General features: G+C 45.1%; 1 long non-coding RNA gene across 2 annotated transcripts in view; it reads left to right on the top strand.

Annotated features, from left to right (window-relative positions):
* Positions 1–15,317, top strand: part of LOC137300414 (uncharacterized) — a 58,722-nt gene that overhangs the window by 21,523 nt on the left and 21,882 nt on the right. For both annotated transcript variants that reach the window (XR_010958083.1, XR_010958082.1), the window contains one exon: positions 6,448–6,573. This is a non-coding gene — a long non-coding RNA (uncharacterized lncRNA). The remainder of the gene's footprint in view (positions 1–6,447; positions 6,574–15,317) is intronic.

Consider the following 15,317-nt stretch of genomic DNA (forward strand, 5'->3'; position numbering starts at 1 on the left):
ACTCACATATACTTTACTTCTATGTAATGCTTTTTGTAGTAATATAATCTTCACACATCAGGATAAAATGGGAACAGTCTGTTATCTGAGATATTATGAGGACAGCCTCCCATATTACAGTCTCTCATTTCACCGTTCTGTCCCCTGTATTGACGCATCTCTGTCCTTTATGGCTTTAGTCAGTATTGGTAAAGTCAGTCCTCTTGTATGTAAATGCGACTGTGCAACCTTTTCTCTAATGTACGTAACTGAATCCTACTCCAACGCAGGTCTATCGAGTGAAATTTAAAAAACAATTGGGTGATTGATTTCAGAGAAACCTTTGTATATAGTGAAAGAAATCAGTCAGCTAAAGGAGCCTGCGGAGCCAGAACTAATTTGTGCCTTTAGAAAGTCTCTAAGAATCATCTTTTTAATGTTTTATTTGGAAGAATGAAACAGTTTACAACAATCAAGAAATAATTGCTGAAAACGCTGAAGGGATTATGGTGCTGTGGAATTTGAGGTTCTGAACAATATTTAATTGGCTATTAAAAAGTGCTACGAGTAACCCACAGCCAATATGGTCCTTTGCTACTTGAAGCATCCATGTGAGAATCTGGGTTCTTGATTTTCACATCATTGAGACTTCACATTAGTTTCTTTCCCATTTAAACGAGCAAATGTTCATCACCAGGCAATAGGCATTTGGGCATTAATATTAGAAATTTATCAATATAAAAATCTAATTGAGAGTAATAAATATATCAACTTCAAATCAAAAATTGTTTTTATAGGACAGATATGAGGGAATAAACTACTGAGTTGTGTCAACTGCGTTACTTACAAGTGACATAGGTGCAAATGAGTCATGATGCTTGTAGCACAAGTACTTTACATGAACTATTGATTCCTGATACCTGTAATTCTATTGATACAACACTTAATCCATTATTTTTTATTCCCACATTTTGCCGATAACGTTCTCCCTGAGAACCCTGATTCCTGCTGGGATATAATTCCACAGGCACCAGCACTCCTCCAACAAGTGACCGTCTATCACATGTGGGCCTGGGCAGTAGGTCTAGAGCTGCACAGCTAAACCCAGTCCTACATTACAACAGTAACTACACTTTAAAAGTATTTCATTGGCTGTAAAGTGCTTTGGGGCGTCCTAAGGTCATGAAAGGTGCTATATAAATGCAAGCCTATTTTTTCCTTTTCCTAGTCTCACCGCAATTTCCAGCGGGAGTCACTGAGACTTCGGGAAGCTCGAAATGGATTGTTTTTGTTTGCGGTGAACATTAATAGGCCTTTCCTAGGGCTTCTTTTCCTACGTTCGTACAAAATGCTCATGGTGTACACGTAAGCCAACAAGAAGAAAACCACTGAGCTAAGTCACCAGTACACACTGAGCAGATGTCGTATCAAAAGCAGTTGAAAACAGGAAAAAAAAACTCGGAATTTTTAAGAAAGTGAACTTGATTACATAAATAGACAGTTTCTGTTTGGTCCTCCCTACATCCTGATAATTTAACAGAAACACGCTTCTGCTCACTCAAACTTGTCTCTTACGATAAAGTGGATGAATGACTGTGACTGGTGAACTGCTAATGTAACAATACAGTTCTTCAGTGTGTAGTGAATTTGGATAAAATGATCGAAGCAGTTATTACTACTGCAACATTACTTCTTATAACCCAGATAGACATTGGTCTCAGTCCAATATCCTTCAGATCAGATTATTCACAGGATTTATGCCAGTTGCTATCAACTCCAATGCAAAACACAGAATCCTCACTTTACTCTTGATTTGCTTTCCAGAATTTTAATGATTGTATTTTTCCACAAGAATGCTGAACATACTGTTGCAATTATTACTTTAAACATTAATAAGTCGGTAAAGCTATATTTTGGACATTGTTTTATTTCATTTTTGATGAAAATAATTTAAAATTGTAATTTTGCTTAAAAGTTTTGTTTATTCTCTGATCGCTGCATTCTCGATCTCGTGCAATCAAGTAGGTTGCTCAATTTTAATGTATTGGAAAGGAAAGTGGGGAATCATAGAATTTTACAGCAAAGAATGAGGCCAGTCAGCCCATCACGCCTGTGCTGTTTCTCTGAAAGAGCTATCCACTTATTCCCCCTTTTTCAAATAATAGTCCACTTATCTATTAAATGCTACTATGGATTCTGTTTCTATTTCCGGTAGGGCATTCAATGGGCTAAATTTGGCCACGTAGCCCTGTTGTGTAGGCGCTACGTGGACACCTAAGCCCCGAAAATGGCGTCTGAGATGCGCGCGCACACCTCTGGCGTGATGTGCGCAGGACACCGCCTTAGTAAAGGCTTTTACGCACGTGCACCCAACGAATGCTGGCAGCATGTAAAGTAGGGAGATTATGATGTTAATCAATGTGCAACGCTGATTTGAAGCAGCTGGTGCCATTTTCCCCGCTCCAGACAATGCACCGTCCTAACCTTGCACAACTGAACAGGAGTTAAAGCGCTTGAAGGACCCCCCACCACCGCGATTAAAGGGATCATGTAGGAGTTATAGGTTAGTTGCTGGATTAGTTATTCTGGCTGCTGGTACAATTGTGGGTGCTTGTGGAAGTTTCCTGCACTTGGAGAAAGTCGCAATATTATATAGAGAGGGGTCTGGCTGGTTGTGCAGTACTGTTAGTGGCATTTAAAATAGTGAGCTGAGCAATGTTGCTGCCAGACATGGATGGCCTGCTAGGGCTTCTTCTGGGAATTGAACATGACTGGGAGCGTGCAGAGAGGCCACGCAGAGCAGGACGAGCTGCGAGAACAGGGAGGAAGAGGAGGAGGTGCAGGGCACTCAGCGGGAGGCCACATCCAACGTGGGCCTTCAGGGACTAATTTTCTTACCTAGACGTCAGCGACGACTGCGGATCATGAAAGAGGTCGAGACTGAGATTTGTGAACTGCTTCAACCACAACTGCAGCCTCAGATCAGGGCAAGGGCAGCATTGCCTGTGGCTGTCAAGGTAACCGTGGCGCTTAATTTCTACGGCTCTGGCTCCTTTCAAGCTGCTGCTGGCGATATAAGCAACATCTCGTAGTTTGCAGTGACCTGCAATCTGTTATCTGAGATATTATGAGGACAGCCTCTCATATTACAGTCTCTAATTGCACCGTTCTGTCCCCTGTATTGACGCACGTATGAGGGAGGTCACGGAGGCTCTGTACACACTCAGAAACAGATTCATCACGTTCCCTCCGGACAGAGACAAGTAGCATGAGTGAGCACGAGGGTTTGCTCACATTGTAGGCTTCCCCATGGTGCAGGGTGCCATTGACTGCATGCACATTGCCATGTGTGCCCCACATCTGAACTCGGCCATATTCATGAACAGAAAGGGATTCCATTCCCTCAATGTGCAGCTGGTGTACGACCACACGCAGCGCATCAGCAGGTCAATGCCCGCTAACCTGACAGCAGTCATGACTCCTTCGTTCTGTGGCAGCCCAACGTGCCACCTATATTTCAACCAGCACAGCAAGTCAAAGGCTGGCTACGGGGCGACAAGGACTATCCCTTCACGAAGTGGCTCATGACTCCGGTCCGGAACGCACGCACGCGTACACGGCAGGCGTACAACGAGAGCCGTGCGGCCACACGAGACGTCATAGAGCACACCGTCAGCCCTTGCCACCGCCCATCCGGCGAGAGGAAGAGGCGGAGGAGGAGGGAGTGGAGGAGGAGGAGGAAGTGCAGCAGGAAGTGGAGGAAGAGGCAGAGAGGCAACAAGTAGACAGGCCCTGTCTGCCAGGGCTCTGGGTGATCAGATTAATGAGTGACACCAGTAACCTCAACGACACCTCCCCATTCACCAACAGCCCCACATTCCTTACCTTTCAACTCCCACATGACCATCAAATTGTCCTCCTTATGATTACACATTGCTTCCTCCCTCAGCCCATTGCAGAAATGAAAACCAACACCAAATGCAAATTCAAATCAAAATTTTTAAATTAACACATGTAAGAATTCAAACAAAATGAGACTATTCACCCTTGTGTATTCCCTTAGTGCCTGTCTCTCATGTGCCTTTACCTTTCCTAGTGCCCCTACGAGGTGCATCCCCAGTGGTTGGAGCATGGGTGGTGGAAGGCTGATGACTTTCAATTGAGGAGAGTGCAGATGGCCTTGGAGGATGACCCCGAGTAGCTATGGGCTGGGAAGGCCCGGCTTCAGGCTGCACCATCTCGGCCTGGGCTGCAGCAGTCTGGCCTGGCTGGCTGACAGGCGATGACTGGCGGAGTGGCAGGGGTGGGAGCAGGAACGCTGTCACTCTGAGAGAAGACAGCAGGTTCGTCTTCCATGGCGTCACTGCCACTCTCCCGGGGCGGTGCCTCAGCACTCCTGGTGATCTGCTGGAGAACAGATTGCTGGACTGCTGTGATGCCCTGGAAGCCCCGTTCCACAGTGGTCCCCAGAGCCATGATAGCAGCAGTCTAAGCTTCCAACGCAGCGGACAGACCTTGGATGGCAGATGTTTGTGCTGCAATGGAAGCTGTGACATCGGTCATCAGCCGCTGTATCATGGTGGGTTCCACAGTGGGTGTGCTGATGGAGGTGACCACCCATTCCATGTGGGAAATGATGGGCTCCAAGCTCTGCGCAAAGCCCTGTGCCAAGTTGGAGCTGGGCTCCTCCATGTCCCTTGATATTGAGTGCAGGCTTTCCAGTGCACCAAGCATTTGGTTGTGTGCGCCCATCAGCCTTCTTCTGTAGCCTGGCCCATCAAAGTCATCATCTGACTCCTTGGCAGCAGAACCAATGTGAGACCTCGCCCTCCGGCAAGCTGACACCTGCGGTATCCATTCACCCCGCCCCGGCACCTGTGCACTTGTGCCCGGTGTCTCACCGTGTGCAGATCGCTCCTCTAACCTAGTCTCTAAAGTACACGCAGTGTCTGTCTCTGAGCTGGTGGATGCAAGTGTCAGATCGAGTGTCGATGTGCCTGCATCATCACTGTCATCATCCTCTGCCTCTTCTGACGCTGCCGGTTCCAGTTCTTGGGTATCTGAAACGACAAAGGGAGGCGGGTTGAGTTGTGGAGCGGGGAGAGGAGCGAATAAGATGTGCGTGCTGACACCATCTGCAGCACGTGAGTCAGAAAAGATTGTGGGATAAGGGAGATGTAGGAAGCGAGAAGGAGGATTGGGTATGCAGAGACCCTTATCATCGATACCTCCAGCACCGCCAGTGGCCACGACTGCAGTGATGGCCCGTCCAATGATGGCCAGCATGGTCTCCTCCATGTAGGCGTGCCTGTCCTCCCCCAGGTCTTTCCTGCTGCCTGTTGTTATGCGCCACCTTCTCCTGCAAGAAAGAGCGAAGTGTGTCAGTGAGGGTCCTATAAGAAGTTTGGGTGATGTGGCTGTTATGGTTGAATAGCTGCCAGTGAGTTTGACCTGTGAGTTGTGGGTGTGCGGCTTGCAAGAGTGGTAATGTGTGAGGGTGAGATGTAGCATCTAATTAGAAGGATGGAGTACTGATTGAAAGAGTTTGTTGGTAGGCGGGTGACGGGGGGATGTAGTGCATAAAGCAGTGGATGAGGCTATTGGTGGAGTTGGTAGGAGATGCCACTTCACTGTTGAAGTCACTCATCTTGACCACTTGTGTCAAATCATTGAACTTCTTCCTGCACTGCATCCATGCACGTGTTGCGATGCTCCTGGCATTTACCTCGTCCACCACAGCCTCCCACTACCTCTTCAGCATGTGTCTGGAGGGCCTTCTGCCTCCTGCACAAGGCCTTTAGTGCATTGTCGGAGAACCTTGGTGCACGCTCTCTTACAGGCCCAGCCATTCCTCAGTATAGTCCAGCTCAGAGACCAATTCCAGGTCTCCCTGCAGTCACAGTACACCTCCCCTTTAAGAGGTGCAGGCTGCCTTTAAGTAGTGCTAGCCACTCCCAATATCGGGCCCCCTGCTGGTGTCTGCAGCTGATCAACAGTGCAGGTAGCGCTGGCTGCACGCAGCAATCATAGAAATCATCAGGCAGCACGAATGTTACGTGCTGCCTGCATCTCAGTGACCGGGCGAGGGTTAATCGCGCAATGCGATCCCAGCGCCCATTTTCTGGGGTTAACCAATTTAACCCCCTCTATGTCTTAACCGCCTACTGTGAAAATAATGGGATGGAAATTGTTTTAGGCCCGTTTTCGCAATTATTATTTTTGATGAGTCAAAAATTGTGTGGAAAATTATATGCACAGCAAGTGCAAGGCTCCACCAATGTCATATTACCCAGAGTATAGAGCAAAAGTTAAAAACATTTCTCCCCGGCTCCAAACTCAAAGATGAAAAATTGCAGTGCAATTGGGGACTTTTCTGCACATGGTTGAGAAAACCAGGCAAATGATTGTATTTGCATATAGACTAATGTCTGTCAGATAATAAAGCCTATTGTCTCTTTGCGTCCTTAGCAAGATGAGTTAAACCTCTTGTCGTTTTGTATCAACTGCTCCAAGACATGCAAAAGTCATCAGAAGGAAATTCCTTGTGAACCAAGCACCAGGAACAAGCAATCTGACTCAGCAACAGCACCAGATGTGAGTACTGTAACCACAATATATTTCCACAGTTTAAATTACTGATGCTTCTCAGGGCAGCTTCACAATCAAAGGTGCCCACTTTTGCATCACCAGCTCCTTTGATCACAAACCAGTGCTGAATGTAGGAAAAACTAAACCAGCAAAACCCCACGTAAACCATCAGATATCGAGAGCCATCAGACACAAGGTCCTGTAGCACAAGATCATTTTTCAAGAAGTGGCTTAAACGTTTCAGTGTTGACATATAAGGGAGCAGCATGAGGGAACATATCTCTAAGTTCAGAGAGTCACATAGTTTATAAGAATAGTATAACACACATTCCCAATTGGAGGCCATAGCATGTGTATGTGATCCAAGTTTACTTTGGTCTAATGATCACTAATTTGCATCGTATGTAACGTGCATTTGTCTTGGCAAGACAAACGGTTATCCGCACACCAATGGAATGACACCAACATTCATGGTCATCTTTCTGACACTATCCTCTCTGGAATGTCAGTCTAAATCAATTGCAGGCTCACAGCTGCCTTAGAATATAATCTAGTAACCGGACAAAAAGGGCCACAGTCTGTCATCGATGGGAGAGTCTGTCATAATGCTGGATACGTGGCATCGCACTAAAATTAATTCGTGGTGGATTCTTTCAAATTTAGTCAAACACCTCAAGACAATTGGAAAAGACAAGCCCGCCAGCTAAAACAAATGACTTTTTTTTCAAAAGCCGTGCTCCCCCCATGTAGAAAACCTTCCGCGCATTAATCTTTTTTTTTTATTTTGACAAATTTTTTGTTTCCAGGAAGTAGCTGAGGTCAAAGCAGCATCTGTTGCCAGTTAGTTGGACGATGCAGAGCTGCTTTGAGCTGGTTTCCAAGGAGACAGCAGCTGCAATCAAACCTAAATCAGAAATTAACAATGTACCAGCTCTGCGGCAACTTCAGATCAATCCCTGAAATGCACTAGGACAAAACCTGGATAATTTTATCGTTCTTGTTATATTCAGAAATCTGATTCTCATTGCATGCAGTACCTTGCACATGGTTTTGGATTTAAAAAGAGACAGACTAAGGCTAAGAGCATTTCTTTTTATCATATTAACTTATGGATTCCTTCAGTTAGACTTTAAAGAAACAAGTAACAGATTGAACCCGTCTCTAGCAGTTCATATATAGCAGTGGGTAAAGACAGAGCTCAAACTTATGTCATAAACCATGGCACCTGAACCCTGAGACGAGTTCACGGGCTTTGCTGTGACTCGTTCTCTGGTGTTTTAAAAAGTAGCGTAGAAAGGCACTCATTGCTTCATTACTGACCCTCAAAATAAACATGTAACGCCCAGGCATGCCTTTGTATCATTGCAACCTGGCTTCTGCAAGTCAGGAACAGCTGATGCATTCCCTTGCTCACTCCACTACTGACCAAGAGCATTTAGAAATCCGAAAATAGATTACTTAAAAATCTGAAAATAGTTAACTTAAAAATCCCAAAATGTATTTTCAATAAATGCCATTTCCATTGCAAAAAAAATAACATGCAACAGGAAGGGCTAGAATCCAGTACTGTACTGCTCTAGTACGGTTCAGCTGGCCTTATAAGCTACTCCCAATGGGTTATGATGTTATCTGAAGCACCCAACTGTATTGCTTGGCTTGTGCTTTCTGTTCCCGGGCAGTACTTATTATTTAGCATCACACTATTTTACAATGAAAATGTTTCACTGCTGCAGCATTTCTTGTTATTTTCAATAGATTCCCAGTATCATGACAGAGCTGAGTGATACTGACTGGGTTTAATTTTAATTGAGAAACCGAGGTGAAGGGTCATGGCCTGTAGTGAAAGGCACCACAAAGGTCAAAAAGAGTGAAAGAGAAGATGCATTTAATTAGCATTAGGTAACTCCAAGCGGGTTTTAAAAGTCTGACATGGAGGTAGTGCTAAAACCATCCCAGGGGACTTAGTGGTGTCTATTGAGGTGGTCGTGGTACCATTCCAAGTGTCCCTAGAAGATCTACATTCTTTCACTTCAGGTTTTCCAGGAAAGATCAGCATCAGTTTCTAGGAGTTACTGTGTAAGGTATTGTGTACCATATTACAATTACAACTTCTTCCAGTGACCAGACAGCTTTTCACAGGCAGCCTTCTGCCTGCTATGATCTGAAACTTAGAAATCTCATGTGTTGGGTTAGCACGTTGCAGACCTACCCTTTTTTAAAAAAAAAGAGTTACACAGGGGAACGATATATGAGATGCCACATTACTCTCCTGATTACTTCAATAGATGGGAAAGTACCATGCATATATTTCGGCCTAAACTCCAAATAAAGTTTATTGCTTAGGTTTAAATTACAAGGGAAGATGGCTGTGGTTGTTGGAGGTCAATCATCTCAGCCCCGCAGGAGTTTGTTAGGGCAACGTCCTAGGCCCAACCATCTTGAGCTGTTTCATCAATGACCTTCCTTCCATCATAAGGTCAAAAGTGGGGATGTTCGCTGATGATTGCTGAGTGTTCAGCTCCATTTGCAATTCTTCAGATAATGAAGAAGTCCATGTCAGCATGCAGCAACATCCAGGATTGGGCTGACAAGTGCCAAGTAACATTCGTGCCAAGCCACGATCATCTCCATCAAGAGAGATCCTAACCACCTCCCCTTGACATTCAATGTCATTATCATCACTGGGTCCTCCACCATCAACATCCTGGGGGTTACCATTGACCAGAAACTCAATTGGACTGGCCTCACATAAATGCCATGGCTACGAGACCAGGTCAGAAACTGGGTATTCTGTGGCAAGTGGCTCACCTCTTAACTCCCCAAAGCCTCTCTACTACCTACAAGGCACAGGTAAGATGGGTACAGCTGCAACAGCACTCTGGAAGCTCAACACCATCCAGGATAAAGCAGTCCGCTTGATCAGCACCTCATCCATTAGCCTAAACATCCACTCCTTCCGTCACCATGGCTGCAGAGTGTACTGTCTACAGGATACACAGCAACAACTTGTCAAGGTTTCTTTGACAACACTTTCCAAACCCGCGACCTGCACCAGTCAGAAGGATAAAGACAGCAGGTGCACGGGAACACGTTCCCCTCCAAGTCACACACCATCCTGATTTGAACTTATATCGCTGGGTCGAACTCTCTACCTAACAGCATTGTGGGAGTACCTTCACCACACAGACTGCAGCTGATCAAGAAAAAGGCCCACCACCACCTTCTGAAGGGCAACTAGGATATGGCAATAAATGCCAGCGACGCCCACATCCTGAGAATGAATATATTTTTTAAAAAGCTCTATTTATTTTTATAAGTGAGATAGGTCAAAACAGGTGACAAACTACATTAAAAAATGTGTGAATCTCACTTCAAACTGAGTGAGATGTGGCAGGTCTGGCAGCATTACTTGTGGTGTGTATGCCACTAAGCAGCTTTAATGTATGGACTGTGCTGCTAACACTATGTGACAGCACTGCAATGGTAATAAAATTTAGCCCATGATCTTTTACACAAAGCAGCTGAACCTAAGCTAGCCCTGGTGAATAAGTTCCATTCTGTTGGCTCAATAAAATGCTCCAAGAAGCGCATTGAGGTTAAGTATGGAAAAGTTCTAGTGGGTAACTAAGCCAGATTAGATCACTTGTCTGTGTTGAGTTAGCTGGCCAACAAATGTGGTAATTTGTGGGTTGGCACCAGAATAAAATGACCATGAAAGCTGCCAGATTGTCGCAATAACCCAAATGCTTTACTAATGTCCTTGAGGGAAGAAAGTCTGGCCTACGCTTCTCTCCAGTCCCACCCTTTGTGGTTGACTCTTAATGCCCGCTGTTGTAAAAACAATCTCTAGAAGGATCACCACACAGAATATCAATGTGGCCTTGCCAGCGTCACCTACATCCCAAGAACAAATAATAACAAAACATGGCATCAGGTGAGGACAGGATCAAGGTCGCCCATGATGGCCACCAGCAAAGGGGGACAAACACGGCTTTAGTAAAGAGCCAGCAGAGATTAGATTATCTATAATGGATACAGAACAAGGAAAAGTAAGGATATTTAACAGGAGAAAAATATACAGAGTGAATAAGAATGGAAAAAATTGAAATAAATGTAAATAGACATATTAGTAAAAAAGAAAACACAATCAATAAAAAAATTAGAGTTAACAGAATAGAAAACAGAACAAACAGTGTGAAAATAATGAATGTTCATTTTTTAAAATTTGAAGTAAAGATACAGGAAATATGCTAGTGGAGCAGAAAAAAGGTGAAGAGACTTGAAAATTTAAAATAAAGAGATAACAAATATTAAGGCCTTGAAATTACTCATGGAATGGTGGGAACAAATGTTTTATGTGCTCTTCTCAAGTTTCGCTTACTGCTATTTTGGACAGGTTATTTAAATTGACATTTATTTTAAAAGGGCTAACGCTGCTAAAATAGCAGAAGAAACAGTTTCCGAATAACTTGTTAAGGGTTTGTATTCTAGTGTCCCACAAAGTAACCAGGGCTTAAGGGAATTTTCTGATCCACAATGTTCAGATTTCATACCTGAACTTCACTGATCAGAACCGATTCCCCCAGAAAGTAGAAATAGATTTCGGGCACTTTATCGACTGACCACTAGAGGGCACCACAGAAAATAATGATGAAGCCAGGCCATTACACCAGCAACAGTTACCATAAGGGCAGAGGGCAAAGGGCAGAGGGTCATGTTGCCTGAGAATCCGCGCAATCTATTTTCCTGTGGTTAAATAAGAGAATGATATTGGTTTACTCCCAGTCCTTCCTGTCGACTATCACGGAGGTTTTGGATGATGCAAGCAGGAGAGTCTGGATCACCCACTAACTCTGGACGAACTGACAAAGGCCGTCCGATCCTTCGAGACGAGTAAAACTCCCGGAAACGATGGTTTAAGGTTGGAGCTATATTTGGCTCTGTGGGACTGGATAGGCCCAGACCTGCTGGAAGTGTGCGGGGGTATGCTTCTGGCAGGCAGCACGTCAGACTCCATGAGGGAAGGCATCATCACCCTCATCTACAAGCGGAAGGGGGAGAGGGAAGAAATCAAAAATCGGCGACCTATTTCATTACTTAATGTGGACTACAAAATTCTGTCCAAGGTCATCACCAATCAGGTCAAGTCAGCCCTGGAGCTGGTGATTCACCTGGATCAGACCTGCGCTGTACCCGGCAGGAAGATCTCTGATAGCCTGGCACTACTTAGGGATATGATTGCCTACATACAGGATGGGGGGTGTGAACACCTGCCTCATCAGCTTGGACCAGGAGAAGGCCTTTGATAGAATATCGCACACGTACATGATGGACGTGCTGTCAAAATTGGGTTTGGGGAGGGAATCTGCAATTGGATTCAACTGATCTACGCAGACATCAGTAACGCAGTTTCAATCAACGGGTGGGAATGGGAAAGCTTTCCGATCAAATCTGGAGTCAGGCAGGGCTGTCTTGTTTTGGTGTTGCATCGAACCCTTTGCTGAGTCCATCAGGAGGGATGCGGGCATAAGATGGGTGACAATCCCAGGCAGGTCAAGGCCTCCCTGTACATGGACGATGTCGCATCTTCTGCTCAGATCAGTGTCGGTCTGCAGATTGATGAGCATCTGCAACCAGTTCGAACTGGCCTCGGGAGCCAGAGTAAATCGCCACAAGAGCGAGGCTATGTTCTTTGGGAATTGGACCAATGGATCCTTTGTCCCCTTCACTGTCAGATCGGATTACCTGAAGGTGCTGGGGATCTGGTTCGGGGGGGCCGGGGCTTGCACCAAAAACTGGGAGGAGCGTATTGCCAAAGTGAAGCAAAAACTGGGACGGTGGGATTGACAATCTCACTCAATGGTGGGTAAGAACCTGGTCATCAGGTGCGAGGTGCTCTCGGTGTTGCTGTACGTGGGCAGGTCTGGCCCATACCTCGCTCCTGCGCCCCGACAGTCACCCGAGCCATTTTCCACTTGATCTGGAGATCAAAAATGGACAATGTCCGCAGGGACACGATGTACAAATCTCCAGAGAAAGAGAGGAGAGACATACCCAATGCCGCCCTCATCCTGATGGCCATTTGTGTGCGGCTGCATCAAGCTGTGCATAGACTCTCGGTACGCAAACACCAAGTGTCACCACGTGCTGAGGTTCTACCTGTCCCCAGTGTTGCGGAGAATGGGCCTGGCCATGCTGCAACGTTCCGCCCCACCTGTCCTTCGTAGAAATGTTTGTGCAGAAAAGTACCTTTGACCACAAGTCGATCAGGAAGTGGTTTGCACGGAATGTCCTCGAGACCCTGCGGAAAAAAGAGATGGTGGATCCTGTCGGTTGGTTCCCCGAGCAGACTGTCAAAGCCATTTGACAGAACACCTCATTGCCAGAACATTCAAACAAGAACCAAGACGTAGCTTGGCTGGTGGTGAGAAGGGCCCTTCCCGTCAGATCCTTCATGCACTCCCGGCATCTCAGTGCCATTGTGCGCTGTCCCCGAGGGGCTGCGGTGGTGACGAGACCGTCACCCATCTCCTTCTGGAATGTGCCTTTGCAAAGAAGGTCTGGAGAGCGATGCAATGATATTTGTCCAGGTTCGTCCCGAGCACAGGGACGCACACCGAGACAGACCATCAACTCGGTGAAAAACGCCCTTTGGTCTGCCCGAAACTTGCTGGTCTTCCAGTGCAAGGAGCTGTCCACGACCGAGTGTTGCAGACTGACACAGTCCAAGGTCCAGGACGCACTGAAGCTTGGTGCGGCCACCACAAAGGCTCTATGGGGAAAGGCCATTGTTTAGGGCCCTTATATACCGAGGGGCTGGAATCTGAGAAAACCCCCCTCGGACTTAATGTGTAAGAACTAATGAATGTAATGTAATGTACTGAATCTGTAATGTATCTGTAATCAATAGGCTGTATTAATTGTAATGCAATGAAGCACCCTAGAGTGACATGAACTGTAATTATCATGTATGATGTGTAACTGTATTGTTTGAATCATATTTGAATTGTACTGTATGTATCTTGCAAATTGTATGACCTGTATTGTTTTTGTTTGAAAAGTGATATTGCAATCGTATTGTATGTACCTTTACAAATGTTATGAATAAAGTATCATTTTGAAACAAAATGGAAAATTGGTATATCATGTGATGGATAACCGAACCAAATATGTGATTGCATCACTTAATGTATATGCATTCGCTTCCTTGGAGGACTGTAGCTCTTGGTGAGATCCTAAGATGTTTCAGCTTGTTTTCACAGTGATATGAAGGTCCCAAATAGTGCATAAGATAACCTCAGACTTTTGAAAGAATCCTCTTTCTTGTAGTCTCAGGAATTATTTAGCAATTGAAAATATTCTAGCATTTCTCTTAATCTTTTAAGTGAAACCAAAACAGCCCGGCCTGCAATGACCTCCTTTCTCATTAACTAGAGTTGCGTCAGCAGCACCCAACACTTTCAAAACTCCCCCCGCTGCACCACCAAGCCCCGGCAGGTGGGGGGTTAGGATTAAAATCGGCTTGTGCTTATTATTTGATTGAATTTCTTGGATAATAGCTGTTTCATGTGTTCTTTATTCACAAAGTACCACACAGATGAAAAATATCACTGACTGAATGAGAACGAAAATAACACTGTAAATCAGTACACTGCCAACCTCAAGCTATTGCTGCCAAATCTATAGACAGGGCTCGCCGACCACTGAAGGACTACAAACTCCCACCACATACAGCAAGAGCTACTCAGTACCGGGTTATAACATACTTCTGTATAATGTGGCTCATTTAAAACTATTCTCCTCATCAATACGCATTAAAGAAGAAAAAACTTGCATTTATACAGCATCTTTTGCATCTTCAAGATGCCCCAAAGCCTTTATCAGCCAATCAATTACTTTGGAAGTTTGTACACTATTGTTTAATGGGAAAACACAGCATGCACAACAAGATCCCACAAATGAGGCAAACGAGCAGCTATACAGTTGGTTGAGGGTGTGGGAGCTCGATTTAAATATGTTAATTAATGTCCCGCCTCTACCCAGGTGCCCCGATATCCGCCGCTGTAACAAAGGCGGCTGGCGCATGCGTAGCATGTTGGGGTCATGTTTTCGTATTTAACTCTTTAACGCACCCCCCACCCGACCATCATTGTGGGAGGGGGGGGTTTAATATCGAGGCCTATATTTCTGTTGTTTTAGCTACAGTTTTGTGGAAGCAAAAAAACAACTGACGTATATCTTCTCGTCCTTGTCAGCCTGTGATAGTGAGAGCCAGCATCTGCGAAGCAAACCCACAGCTTCTCCCCAATGCTGCTCTCTCGTCATTCCAGAAATTGATTTTGAGATATGTTATCTGTTTAGAGAGAGTTGCCGAGCTGCATTTCGTAATTGTGAAACTGGCAGTTTTCAAATTCTTCTCCCAATCCCTGACACTGGTAGTTATGTGTCACGAGAGAAGTTAGTTGTTAAGATTATTTTTAACAAGGTTTTAGAGGACGAGGCCTTGAGACAGTCCCTTGTGCAGATTTTTGCGTTGAAATGGCGCTATGCTATATTAATGATGAGGGCAGGTATGAAATTTCTTTGTCTGTTGTAGAAAAGGGTTAGTAGCCTCATTAAAACAGCAGACAGAGGAACTTCATTCACCGAGCTCATTGTTAATATCAATGTGATTTCAGCCCTTTTTCAAACGTTTATTCCCCATGTACCTTTTTCTTTACATGTGACAAGAATTTGCTTTTAGATAACTT

This window comes from Heptranchias perlo, chromosome 31 (genome assembly GCF_035084215.1).
Source record: "Heptranchias perlo isolate sHepPer1 chromosome 31, sHepPer1.hap1, whole genome shotgun sequence".
In the NCBI taxonomy this organism is placed as follows: Eukaryota; Metazoa; Chordata; class Chondrichthyes; order Hexanchiformes; family Hexanchidae; genus Heptranchias; species Heptranchias perlo.